We start from the raw sequence: 13829 nt of genomic DNA, 5'->3' as shown, positions 1-13829 counted from the left end.
CAAAATCTCTTCCCCCGCCCCCTTAATTTTGTTCAAGTTCCTCCACATCTTTTTCAGACCCCAAATCACTTTCTAATACCAACGAGACACTGTGTTCTCCCACTTCCTTACCACATGGTTCTGGTTTCTGTTTTACAGGAAGGCAAATCATCTCAGGAGAAAGCAAACAAACAAACAGAAACTATACAGAGTTCTCCCAAGCTTATGTCTCTTTTTTTGATAACCTTTATGTCCATCAGCATGCTAAGGAAAAACATGACACTATTAACGAAAGAGAAGATTCCTTGCCTCATGCCGAAGAACCAAAATAGTAGGAACTACGTAACCTTTAATTTGCCCACACTTTTAATCATGCTACTGCCACGGATCTGACATCATCTTCAATCAATAAAATAACCTTGTTGCTCTTGAACACACAGAGCGCCTTTGAGGATAGTGGATCAAAAAAGAAAGGAAATGCCTAGCTCTGTTTTATAAAATGCAGTATAAATCTATATATCCAGCTCCTCTGTAACAACAAGGCAGCAAAATTCTTGCTCCACTTGCAGCCATGAACCTCTCCCCATATACCTGGAAGGTGAGCCAAACACATTAGTGAGAGCTCAGATGTTTCCCAAGCCAAGACCCAACAAAATCAACATTACAAGGTGGCCAGAACAAACCATATTTTTGCCCTTCAAATGAATTTTGCAATAAACCTATTAGGTCTTCTTTCTAACCCTTCTTCTACTTCCTCCTTCCATTCTGCCCTTTACTATACAAACAAGGTTGGAAAACCTAATCTAGAAAACCGGTTTCTCTGCCAAATTCGGATCAATCTACTTCATACTTTATTTCCAGAGAAGTGGAAAGCATCCAGGTCAAAATTTCTGTGACTATGTCTTTGTAAATAAAACATCACATGTACACACACACACACACACACACACACACACACACACACACACACCCTTATTAAAAGCAAGAAGTTTGGGCTGGAGAGATGGCTCAGTGGTTATATTAACCTGAATGCTCTTCAAAAGAACTAGGGTTCAATACCCAGCACTCACACGGTAGATCACAACTGCCTGTAGCACCAGCTCCATGGGATCGTACAACATCTCCTGGCCACCACAGGTACTGCATGCGCGTCATACACAAATCTATCCAGGCCCAACACCCATTCAAATAAATAAACCTAACAACAACAGAGCCAGGAAGTCCCAGTAGATTCACATGTGCTCTCTGGCTGGGCTGCTTAATGGCCTGATCTTTCATAGACACTACCTTTCCCAAGAAACCTTGCAAGCCAGAGCACACATTCAGCTCTGTGCATAGGATATTACTGAGCTGAACAGGTAGTGGGGATACAGTAGAAACCCTGCAGCCAAGGGTTCTATCATCTCACTTCTTAAGTTCAAATCCTGAATTAAGTTCTTTGTTAATTGACCTCATCGACGTTTCTTTACCTGCATAGGTAACAGTGGCATCACCTAGAAATTAGGATCAGCGGTGTACACATAATAGACGATTATGATCAAGATTAAGAGAAGTAGAGGTATTCCATGTAAAGTGTGAAGCATGGATCCTGACACTTCATAAAAGCTCGAAAAAGTTAACTAGTGCTATAATTATTATGCCAACTTAGCTTTTATTCTAGAATGCTTTAAAAATATTATGAAAGTTGTTTGATTTAAAGTCCCTATTTGTATCTTAGTTACAGGGTTTCTTAAGCCATAAACGGTCAGAATTCTGATAACTCTTGGGAGATCACTTAATGCCCCACAGTCCTGTAACTCGCAAACTGGATAGGCATTTGTTCCTGCTTAGAAAATTCTCGTAAGGGGTTGGGCAGTGGTGCACATGCCTGTAATTCCAGCCTAGGCAGGTAGTTCTCTGAGTTTGAGGTCAGCCTGGTATACAGAGTGAGTTCCAGGAAAGCTAGGGCTCCACAGAGAAACCCATCTTTCAAACCCCCTCCCCAAAAAGTAATGTGTAAGGGAAGAGTGGGCATCAATTCTTTTCTATATCATTCATTGCCTAGACCACACTGGAAAATTACTGTAAGGCCTTGAAATTTTCAACCCTTACTGAGGAGCATGTGAGAAATCTGTTTCTAAAACATTAATTTATTTAAAAACATATTATATTTTAATTACTTTATTTTTATTTTTTTTATTTATTTAGTGTGTATGTGTGCACCAGTGTGTGGCCATGTTCACTATTCTGTGCATGTGCAGATCAGACGTCAACTTGCGGGAGGCAGTTGTCTCCTTTTACCATGCAGATCCTGGATATGGAAATCAAGTCTTCCCAGAGGCAGGTGCCCTAAGCCCCGGAGTCATCGTGCCCAGGTCAGAATTGGTCATTTTTTTTGTCCCACTTACACTTCCTTTCATATTGCTCTGAACTAACCCAAACATATTCATGGGCAACAAAATTATCACGCAGACAGTGGAGGGGGCAGTGAGACACACAGTAGTGGGGTGAATCCTGTTACCACCCATTTTTTTCCTCTGATATACATCATTTATAAAGGGGATTATTAGACTATGGTACCACATATAGCCACTTAATGCCTCAAAAAGTACAAGGGATCCATAAAAGCAGGACACACATAAAAGGAAGAAGGTTTAAGAATCTACCTAGATCCTTGCTGCCTTAACAATCTCTTCCCCACCATGGTATTGTTGTTTACACTTTATTTTTATAAATAACATAAATAGTGTGCAAATAGTTATAATAAAGAAGATAAATCACTTAGAAATCCAGTACTTCAGCATTGTTAAAATTTGTAAACACTCTATTTAGACCTGTGTAAAGCAATGGAAAACACCTGGTTTTGGTTTTAGAGACAGGGTCTCACTGCGTAGCCCAGACCAACCTGGAACTATGTAGTCCATACTGACCTTAAACTCATGGCAATGATTCTGCTCAGTTTACCCAGTGCTGGGACTATGGGTTTGAGCCGTTACAATCAGCACAAAGAAATATTAATATGCGCAGAATATGGGATCTTATGTTTCATTTTATTATAAGCCTTTTACCCATGTTTTGGCATAGACATCATAACAAATATTGTAATGGTCATGTAATATTCCAATAAATGAGTGTATCAAGATGCACTTACCCACTTTCCAATTAAGATAGTCAAATGACTCCCAATTTTGTGCTGGCCTAAATAATTTCATTAAAACATCTTTGTGATTTAGCCTTTTGCTATATTTTAGAAAAACATTTTATTAATTAAATTAATGAAATCTTAAATCCTAATATAATATTGTTTCTTAATGATACAACCCCACACGTGAAAGGAATGGGTCAAGGAGCACAAATGTTTGTGAATAGCCATTTAAAAAAATAAATAAACGAACAAAAAAGTAGCAGAAAGCAAAGCCCTATGAAATCTTTCTTTCACTTAATAAAATGCTCTTCTGCCCCCGTTTCTCCACCAGGTCAGAGCAGGGCTCTGGGGACACTGGGAAGCTTAAGCCAAGAGAAGCAGTGGGGACCTCAGTGCCTTTTGAAATGGCAGAGCGTGGAATGTGGGCTCCCCTAGGAATCTAGCTTGCATGCACTTGCCCCAAATTGCCACTTGGCCAAGAAGCTAATTAGTAAGAACATCAGATGGGCGAGAACAGGTTCATGGCCTGTAATGGCTTATATCATCTTTCATTTTTGCCCTTGGAACGATCTGACCGTCAGCTTGAAGACATTCAGTTCTAGTGACCCATCTTGTTACTTTCTGAGAACAGAATTTGTTCGTTTTGAGAGCCCAATCTTCGGTTTAACCTAATGGGCATGTTGCTATAAAAAAAAACTGAATGTACATGAGCAAGGAGCCTGTGCACATGCCTCTATTTGCAGCTTCAATCAGAGTAGCACTTTTAACGGTGACCAGGTTTAATATAATATGAAGAAATGCCACCTGTTTAAATGGTCAGTGTGTTATAGAAAGAGCACATATTTGACCATACAAAGTCACCCGGGGTTTTAGGTTTTAGTTAGGGAAGGCAGCAGACCAGAGATACCCCTGGCTTTGCATGAGGCCAATTTCTTCTCTTTTTTTTTCACTTCTTTTCCAGAACTCTCAGAAAAGTGGGTTCAGCCCCTCCTTCAAAGATTTTCACTAATTATGCTCCATTTCTTCACTGCCCTGAATTCTGCTCAGCATAGAAAACGAATTCTGTCCTTTTTCTGTTCCTATGGTCCTTGTATACAGCTGTTTTAGCACTAACCAACATTTAGTGAGCATTTACTATAGCTAAAAGTGTTTAGCTTTCACTTGTACCAAGAAGACACTGGAGAAGAAAAAAAAGCAACAAATATTTCGAGCCTAGTCATCAGGAAGTCCTGGGAAGGTAGGTCTAATCTAAAAACTTCTGTAGAACAGAGATCTGCAGAGAGCTGAGTCGGAGGCACCGAATTTGTGGAGCCACATGATTTCAGAGACATTCTGAAATATATCTTTGGAAGTCATTGGTATATGTGGAAGTGCTAAGGTTATAAGAGAGAGGGCTGGGCCACAAAATAGGAACAGAATTTACCAAGGCCAAAAGTATGATGGGCCCCCGAAGAAAATAAGCATTCGAGAAACTCCTACATTGTAAATGTTAAACGGATCCCTTCACTTGCTCTCAGGTCACCTCCTCTATATATTTTAAATCCAGAAGCCCTTGCTTCAGGATCTAAGTCTCCAATAGTAATTCAGAGACATAAAAGAAGGCAATTCTCCTCACTGGTGCTTCTAAGAGTCCAGGCAGAAATCACAGGAAGCTGAGCCAGAAATGGAAGTGCAAGTTGGTAGAATACATAGGATGGGGTACACTCTTTCTATCCCAGTACCTAAAACACCAACTCATGTATTTAGTGTATGCAATATGGGAGTAAAGAGTGAATAAGATCTCCCCAAGGACTTTGATAGAAGCTACAACCGGAGAAAAAGTATGAAAGACATAGAATACTAACATCATTATTACCTTTAGTTTCTCAGCCCTTTCTCTAAGGAGTCAATGGTTCTTCCACTTCGGTTAGCCTTCTCAGCAGCTGTCGGGGGAAGTAAAGACAGATGTGAGTAACTCCACTTTACAACTGGAGAAACACAAATGCAGGGCACATAGCTAAAGCTAACTCACTAGATCAAGGTTTCATTGTTGCTCCCCAATAGGGTCAGAATCAGAAACCAAATCTTGTGACTTCCTGCCTGCCCTATATTCAGGTAAAAGACAAACCCTCCCACAGACTTCTTGCCAGGTTTGGAAGAAGACAGTTTACAACAGAAATTGTTTAAATTAATTTTAATTAAAACTAAGAGAAGCTCATTCAAAAAGCCAAATCCCCCGAGCACGCCAACAGTCTGTCTACATAAGTATGTTTCCCCTACAAGAAAGTATTAAGACAGTTCCCCAATAGCAGGAGGACGACTGGCTTCATCTAACTCTCACTGGTGCTATGCTGGCATAACTCGAAGCCCCCATTTTGCTGCAGACTCTAGATAGGAGCCCCATTTGCCTTCAGTCAGGTTTTTGTGTCGGGCTCAGGTGCTGGCTGCAGGTGTGGCATCCAGCAGGTGCATGGATAAGAGCCAGTGTTTAAAATCTTCATGCCAAAGAACCTGAGTCGCTCTCCAAAGACAGAGGCAGCCCCTCCTCCTGCTGCCTAGCTGCAAAAACCACGAACTTCTTTTGACTCTGTCACCTTGTAGAACTGAATCTAGACCCTGCCTTCTCAAGGAAGGACTAGAGGAAGATCAGTTATGCCACATGTTAGAAAGCCTAAGTAACTGCCCCACTCAAAGAAACTAATGCAGGCATGGCCCACAAGGAAAAAGCATCAGAGACTAGGTATAAAGAATGATCATCTCCTACGAACTGTGGAGAGAATGGTGGCTCAAAGTAGACCTTACATTTTATCCCTCTATAGGACATCTATTCTTTTGCACATGTCCCTGGAATCTCAGAAGCTAATATTTCTTTCCCTAAAAGAGGTGAAGCAAAATAGAAACTATTAGGAAGGCAGTGCTTATGGTTAGCCCCACCCTAACCCTTTCCCTTCATGTTCCCAAGAAATAAGTGCTTAGCCTGGTCACAGAAACAGAGAGGTCAGAAAATTTACCACAGTGCCCCACACAATACTAATTGACAGCTGCAGGCAAAAAGAATGCTCTAGGGGGTAAAGCAGGTCATCAATATTTTCTTAGCTCTGAAAACTGTTTGCTTTAGAAAACAATCTGTCTCTGTCTCTCTCTCTGTCTCTCTCTCTCTCTCTCTCTCTCTCTCTCTCTCTCTCTCTCTCCTTCTTTTGACATATGTATGTACTCAGGCAAACACACATATAGGCACACACACACACACACACAGAGGCGGGGATGGGTAGAAAAAGGTACAAGAAAATCATGGAAGAAAAGAAAACAGACTATAACCTTAATAAAATACTGTATTACGATCTACTGTATTTCCTCAGTTCATACAAAGAACTACCATTAGTAAGTTGTGGTTCAGAACTCATGATCCACAAAGTAAAACTGGATGCTAAATTAAAATGGAATCGCTGTATAAACAGAGTAAAACAAAGATCTAAACGAAAAGCCCAAAGGTAACAGAGGAAATTCCATTTCTTTAGAATTGGCAATCTAAATGATTTTCCTCATCTGTGATTTTTTTTAAGTTTAAATTTGCTGTCACATGAGGGGGAATGTCACTAATTCAATGCAAATCGGCGCCCCTGAAGACAGCTAAAATGAGTAAAGGGTGCGCTAATTAGCTTCCTAACAGGGAAGGCTTTAATTGAACTTTTCTATAACAACCTTCATCAAAGTTTCCAGGGGAACTTCATAAAAGATGTCAAACCTGTCCCATATTTATATCGCCTTAAAATAATTCTCAATACACAGAAACACAGAAAGCTGATTTCTCTTCAATGCTGTTAACACTCAGGCCACTACATTTTCTGATGTCAGCAATCCCCTTCCCACAAATATTCCAAGTATGCACCACCGTCATTCTCCTTTCAATTATGTGGTTTCTCTGCTCTTTTTTTGATTGAGTCCAGGCCTCTCAGATAATGAGAAGCATGTGCTGGGTAAAAAAAAAAATGCTCTTTAAAAAAATACACACATCAGTTTCCTCTGCATCATAAAATGGGGCGACAATCACTTGTCCTTATCAGAAGTATCAAAATCTATGGGATATTATAAAAAGGGAAAAGATCATCATCAATATGTAAAGGTGACCAGTTATTGTAATCTGAAACAACACCAATAAATAAAAGCGAGATACCCCCCAAATCCACCCTTTCTAGCTTGGCCACATTTATATTTAATGTTATCTTAATGTTGCCTTTGGGGGTATTTAAGTTCTGACATACACATGGAAATGAGCCACGAATTGTAGAGCAAGCATAAATATTCCATCATTAATAAAAAACAGCTGTGCCCAAAACACTACAACAGCTGGGTTTCAGTTACTGGCTATCACCAGTGTTTGTCACAGGCAAATGTTACTCAAAACTTTCTCCCTTAAAACACAGACGCATTAAACTCTGCTTTACTTTAACAAGCTTGAAGGTGCTCTGAAGGATTCGCTGGCCACTAGGGTGCATTCCAACTGTCTGCTTCTCAAACAATTCTCCCCATCCCTACAGTCACTACTGTCCTTTGACTTTGCCGCAAACTATGAGAGAATAGGAAAAAATGTTGAATGTTTTTAAAAGGTTGAGAGGGTCAATAGCACAAATGTAGGGTCAATCTTAAATATGCTCAGAAAGGCAATAGGGCACCAAAGGGCACTGTATGTTATAAGCGAGCAAAAGCTCATTAGACATGAACACCTGCTCAGGACCCTATAATAAGCCTGCTCTGCCATCATGCAAACACCTTTCATCCAATGACCTCAAAGCATATGCCCAATATGAAGCATGCCTAAACACCTCTGTGAAGTATTAATATCCTCCCTTCCCAGAAGGGTAACTGAAGCTTAGAGCAGCTAATTCAGCTCCCCTTGGTCACATGGCAAGTCAGAGAGGGGCTGGGCAGAGAATCCCAAATCCTGGCTTCAAGTCACACAGACAAATGAATGCCATTTCAGGCAGCCAGAGAAAGAGTGAAAGTGACTTCACAAATATCAAGCAAACCAAGAGAGAGAGAGAGAGAGAGAGAGAGAGAGAGAGAGAGAGAGACAGAGAGAGGTGATTGATTTGCATTAGGAACCAAATAAGCCAAACCCACCTGCATTTCTTTCCACAGGAGCACAAAGGATGAAACACATGCCTGTACTTCACTTGGAAATTTGTACATGATACAGACTTTGATTCCAGTATTTATATTTTGGCTGAAGAAATTTCATCCAATTTGTGAAGAGCTATTAGTTTACCAGGAATGAGTCTATCAAAAATTAGATATCACATGCAGACTATATTTTACTAAGGGAATAACTAAAGGTCCACGAACCTTAAGTTTTCACTATATACTAAAGGTCTCAAATTAAAGAACCCTCTGTGTGTGCACCACTTTACTGTAGCTATATGCTGTGTTCTTTATTGTCTACAAACTTTAGTTTTCTTGCTTTTTTTTCCCTCCAGTCTGACAAACATTATTTGTGAAGCTTTCAGACAAGCATATCTGGGCCTTCCTGCCCCCCCTTTTCACATTTGGGATCCTTCAGAGTCCACCTAAATTTATACTATATTGAGATATCATAATGAAGCAATTTAAAAATAATGTCCAATGATTTAGACAAGTAGACATCGGGTTCTAGTTTAGTTTTTTTTTTTTAAGTGGCAGAGCGTAAGTGCAGGTCAGAAGAATAGCATTAATGGGTTTGCTGCATATACAAATGAGCCACTTTCTAAGTGTTTAGAGTTCACTTAAACCTATTTGTCCCTCCCGGAATTCTGGGAACAAAATGTGAGATTCTTTTCATGCACTCACTTTGGGTCTTACTCCATTACTCCATAGCAGTATAGAAAGCTTTGTCTGTGACAAGTTCTTACTTAAGGGCAACATTACACACCCCTATGACCCAAACTACGGAAATTTCACATTAGTAGAGGAACCAGAAAAAAAATTAATGGGATTCTTGAAGTTTTGTATAGAGTCTTGGCTTTATTATTTGATACCACTAAACTATAAAGCCAGTTTCTATAGATACATTATTACAGACAGACTCATCCCCACCCCACCCCACCCCCACATTCAGGATGAGTACAGGATTGTATAAGTTATAATGACTGTTGCACCTCATTCTGGTAGGCACAGCAAATTAGTGAAGCCTCAAAAGACAAGCTTGAACTTTCGAGAACTGATTGTCAATATCCCCCTGTCCAATCCCCACAATTTACAGTGAAGGAAACCTTGCTAAAGCCTGGCTCCTCTCCTCAAAGGGCTCACCTGGAAAGCCTATCATAGAGTCTTATATTTAAAATGATACCAGCGGTCATTATTTGCAAAAACAAAAAAACAAACCTATAACAAACAACTTTCTAGGTCCTTGGGCTAGTCAAATATAATAACTGTAAAGAAAAGATTTTACCTTAAGTGAGGTGGAGAGTCTCATCCTTGGACGTTAAAAATCTGCAAAGCTATATTTGTTCCAGAAAGTAATGCTAACTTCTTCCTACAAGCATGTGTGGGCTGAGTCTAATGTGGGCAGCATTATTACAAGCCAGAATGATATAGACAATTAACTCCATCCCATATAACAAAAGGCTTCAAAAGCCCAATAATAGCCTCATTTAGTTCAGGCAATAATCAAAACACCAAATGCTAATGTAGTCCTTTATACAATAAATATGGTCCTGAGAAAGCCCAGTTATACTGAGGTGGTTTTTTATTATTATTATTTTAACCTATCAAGTCATAGTTTAAAGACACTTAATAGGAAAGTTAGTTCTGTTCAAGGAAGTCTGTGTAGATACTTTTAGAAAGCAAATGACCTTCTACTTCCTTTCATTTTCTTTCTTTCTTTCCTTTCCTTCTTTGTTTCTTTCTTTCCTTCTCTTTCGTTTTTGTTCAGATTGTGTGTGTTGTATGTGGAGAGGGAAACTTCCTTCGAAAGAGTCAGAAGCCCACCATGGAGGAGAGAAACGCAATGTCCCAGCCTGTTTAATGCCCCCTTAGTTCCTGCAACTAAATTCTAACCTTTGACTTGGGGGTGGGAACCTAGATTTTGGACCAAAGTCCACAAAAGGCAACAAGGAATGAAAAGTAATGCTAAAGACAACACATCATAGTAAAACACCAACAAAAATTCCTGGGGACAGGAAATCAATAGCTCACAATTCTAAACAAATTGGTTCAGTCCCCAGCTAATTAACTTGTCACGCACATCTCTAAATCTACTGAATCCATGGGAGAAAGAGGTGATGTAATAGGCGATTTGGAAACATTTCCCATCCTAAAAGGCTAGACCCGACCACACACACCTCTCTCCACCCCTTTCAGTGGGTTTAAGCTGGGCTCAATGGGTGCAAAGGACAATTTCTACCAGACAGTCCTGAAGAATAGACTGTTCTCATGCATTTCAAATGCTCAGTCTCCATGGAGGAGGCTACCTGGCCACAAGTATTTCCCAATACGGAATATATCCTCTACTCCTCCTCACTGGTAACACTCCCTCTGTCCCAAGCAAAACAAAACTGCAAACCATCCCGAGAACGTGGTGGTGGGGTGTGATTTTCTGGGATAAAGGAAAGAAAATGTTAAGAGTGGAGCAGGAGGGTGTGAGAAACTCCTCTTTTCTCCAAATGGAAAATAAGCCTAAAAAACTGGATCAAAAGAAAAAGGGAGTTGGGGGGGGGGAGGGCTGCTTAATTACAAAGACACCCTTTTAAAAAAGGCCCAGGCCCTGGGAGAGAGCTCTTAGGAGAGGCCCAGAAGCAGATGTACCCACTTAGAATGCTGGCACTCAATGGGACCTCAAAGTCAAAGTATCTATCCCCTCTTCCTATTAGCATTCCGGAGTCTGCTTCATTCTATACAAATATAGAATGGAGAAAATCAACCTCAGAAAAGGCGTTAGTTATGCATTAGTCTAACAAGCCTTACTTCATAAATGAAAAATTATACTTTAAGGTTCATATCTCAGTGTCAACTACGAATTTTTAAAATCTCTTTCTAAACTATTTTTCATCCAGTAAAGGGATTTACGATGTCCATGTAAAACTTACTGTACATACAGGTGGAGTTACAGGTTTACTTTGCACCTAGGCTGTGAATTAGAAAGAAGAAAAAAAACTTTCAATTTTACAGAGACACAAACTTTTCCAAAGAAAGAAGTAACTTAAAATGAAGTATGATGTAGCGCCAGAAAGCGCCTGTAAATGACACCAGGCAAACCCGTACAGAATAGTTGGGACCTGAGTTAGCATCCGTAAATAGATGCGACTCCTCTACAACCACCTGGCTAGTAAAATGTCCCAGGCCAGTTTTAAAATTTTGTTTGGTCAGGCCAGCCTTTCCCTCCCAGCTGATCTGAAACACGATAGCCTTTAAAATTGTCACCATGTAACATGGTCACATCCCTTCTCTACCTTCCTAACGTCTCGCTCCTCCCCCTCCCCCAGTTAAATTCAACCTAAGAAAATTAGTTTAAAATGGATGTAAATGGTTTGCTCCCTAAAGAATAAGCAATAGACTGGGGACATCTCAGTAACAAGTCTTTCAACACAACCAGGGCTTGTGGCACTTGCCCAACTTAAGAGAGGTAGGAGATAGGTGACAATTTACCCCATGTCCAAAATGGCATTTCTGACTATTCTTAGCTACTGAATGAGGGGACTGAAAGGTCTGAGGAGGCTTCACAAAAGCTGGCCTGAGAAAGAAAAGTTCACATGGCCAAACCCAAGAAAACTTACATATCATTATCCCTTCATCACTAAAGATTATGGTAATGAATTATGGGAGGAAAAGGTTATATTCATAGAAGTTTTAAACTGTCGCCTGACATCTACTCTTCACGGAGGAAAGGGATAGTAACAGAAGGCTTTCTCGAATATTTTCCATTCACCTTTCATTAATTTGTAGTCAGTCCCTTGCATCAAATTATTAGCATATTATTATTTATTAGTGGCAATTATCAGGGACTGCTACCAGTCTATAAAGTCTATCATTTCCCTCCTCCTTTACCTTCTGTTCATTTTTACCTATCTATGAAGATAGTCCTGCTATTGGTGAACTGAAGTACCATGGCCAAGACTCGGACCTTAAAACAAACACCTCCTTTTGCAAAACTATTTATCAAAATATTCTGATTTTATGAAGCAAATAACGGCAGTCTCCACTTCCCAAATCTCACCACCACCACAAACACACGTGCGCATGCAAAAGCGGTAGCTGTGTGGCTCCTTACTTCCACGTTTGAAAACTTGAAGAATTCATGGCCTGGGGGTCAGGGAGGGTGAGCTCCCACCCCAAGCCAAAGCACTTAGAGGAAACTTATCTAGCTACCTGAGATAAGGACAAACCTTCAAGCAGGACTAAAGGTAGACCTCCTCCGAGTCCCTAACTTAGTTAAGTTCCTTAAGTGACCAATTCAGTAGGGACCCACAAGAACCCAGGGACGCAATAAGGAGCACCCGGAGTAATACCTTCCAGCATCTCCTCCTTCAAGTACGAGAGGATTCCATACTTTTAAATTGTTTTAAACTTCATGCACACCTCGGAAAACTCAAGGGCAACAGCCAAGAAAGTGTAACATACAGGCGATCCCCACAGGCACATATAACAACCTACTCACAAATAAGGACATGATTAAGTTCACAAGACCACAGACTACTGCCCCAGTTCCCCGCAAAAAGTAACGACGCTTCTCCTACCCCTAAAGGCAATGAAGACAAGGTGACGATTTTCTCCGCTGGCTCAAGTGGCTTCGGTCCCGGGCCAGAGGCCAGGGATGGGTAGGGAGGAAACCCCAGGTCCCGGCTACTCTCCACCTCGCTGCTCCCTCGGGTCTCTCCTTAGTGGCAGTGGACAGGCAGGCAGGATACCGGGCCGGAGGGTGGAGCAGCGGATAGTGGGAGGCGAGATAGGCTGGAGGTGGTGGGGGAAGGAGATGGGAACTAGAAAAGAGACGAAAGAGAACGGAGATGAAGGAGTAATTCAGGGGTCTACCAGCTAAAGCAGCCAGAAAGCTCCTGGAAGGAAGGGGCGTGACTGCGATGAAGGCAGCTCCTGAGCAAAGGATGGGAGGTAGAAGAGGGGGAGGAACGGGTGGCTTTTCTTCTGGCGGTGAGAGGCTAGGACCGCCCAAAAGGAGGGGGGTGGAAGATGAAATGGGCAGGGCCGAGGGCGGGGCCAGCAGGGCGAGAGGCGGGAGGGAAGCCCGCAGGACACTGGCGGGCAAAGGGGAGGAGGCGGCGCCCCAGGAGGAGAGGCGGCCTTTGGGCGGGGAACTTTTAAACAATTGATCCGCTGCGTTCAGGAGAGAGCTGAGATAACTCGCTGGCTCTCTTCCTCTCACGCGCTTGACTAGACTTGGTGGCGGTAGTGCAGACAGTGTTTGCAGGAATTAAAGCGGGAGAAAGAAAAGAACGGGGTTTGTTTTGTTGTGTTGTTTTTCCAAAGACTTTAATAATCCACGGCGACAGCGCAGCAAAGTAGCGTGGGAGAGTCAGCGCAGCTCCCTGCCCCCTCGCGGGCGGAAGAAAAATTGTAGAGAAGCAGAAAAAGCAGCACGGAGGCAAAGCCAGCTTCACAAATCCAGGAAGGAGCAGCTCTCCTTCGTCACCCCCCTCCCCCGGGCGCCCGCCCAGCCACTCTCTGGTTTCCTTTGACCAACTGGCAACCCACTCAAGGCAAAGTCCTCAGGATCCCCTTCTTTTTTTCCATTACCCCACCCCCAGCTTCAACCTTCCTA

General features: G+C 41.7%; 1 protein-coding gene across 2 annotated transcripts in view; it reads right to left on the bottom strand.

The window, feature by feature from the left end:
* Amot (angiomotin) overlaps positions 1-13156 on the bottom strand; it is a 62555-nt gene extending 49399 nt beyond the window's left edge. For both annotated transcript variants that reach the window (XM_026789960.1, XM_005368512.3), the window contains exons 1-2: positions 12790-13156; positions 4959-5025 (exon numbers count right to left, since the gene is read on the bottom strand). The gene's annotated coding sequence lies outside the window, so the exon portion shown is untranslated. The remainder of the gene's footprint in view (positions 1-4958; positions 5026-12789) is intronic.
* Positions 13157-13829: the final 673 nt, after the last annotated feature.

The sequence above is a fragment of the Microtus ochrogaster genome, unplaced genomic scaffold (assembly GCF_000317375.1).
Source record: "Microtus ochrogaster isolate Prairie Vole_2 unplaced genomic scaffold, MicOch1.0 UNK34, whole genome shotgun sequence".
NCBI classification, from domain to species: domain Eukaryota; kingdom Metazoa; phylum Chordata; class Mammalia; order Rodentia; family Cricetidae; genus Microtus; species Microtus ochrogaster.
The sequence above is the reverse complement of the archived record's forward strand: the minus strand, read 5'-3'. Positions and strand labels throughout refer to the sequence as shown.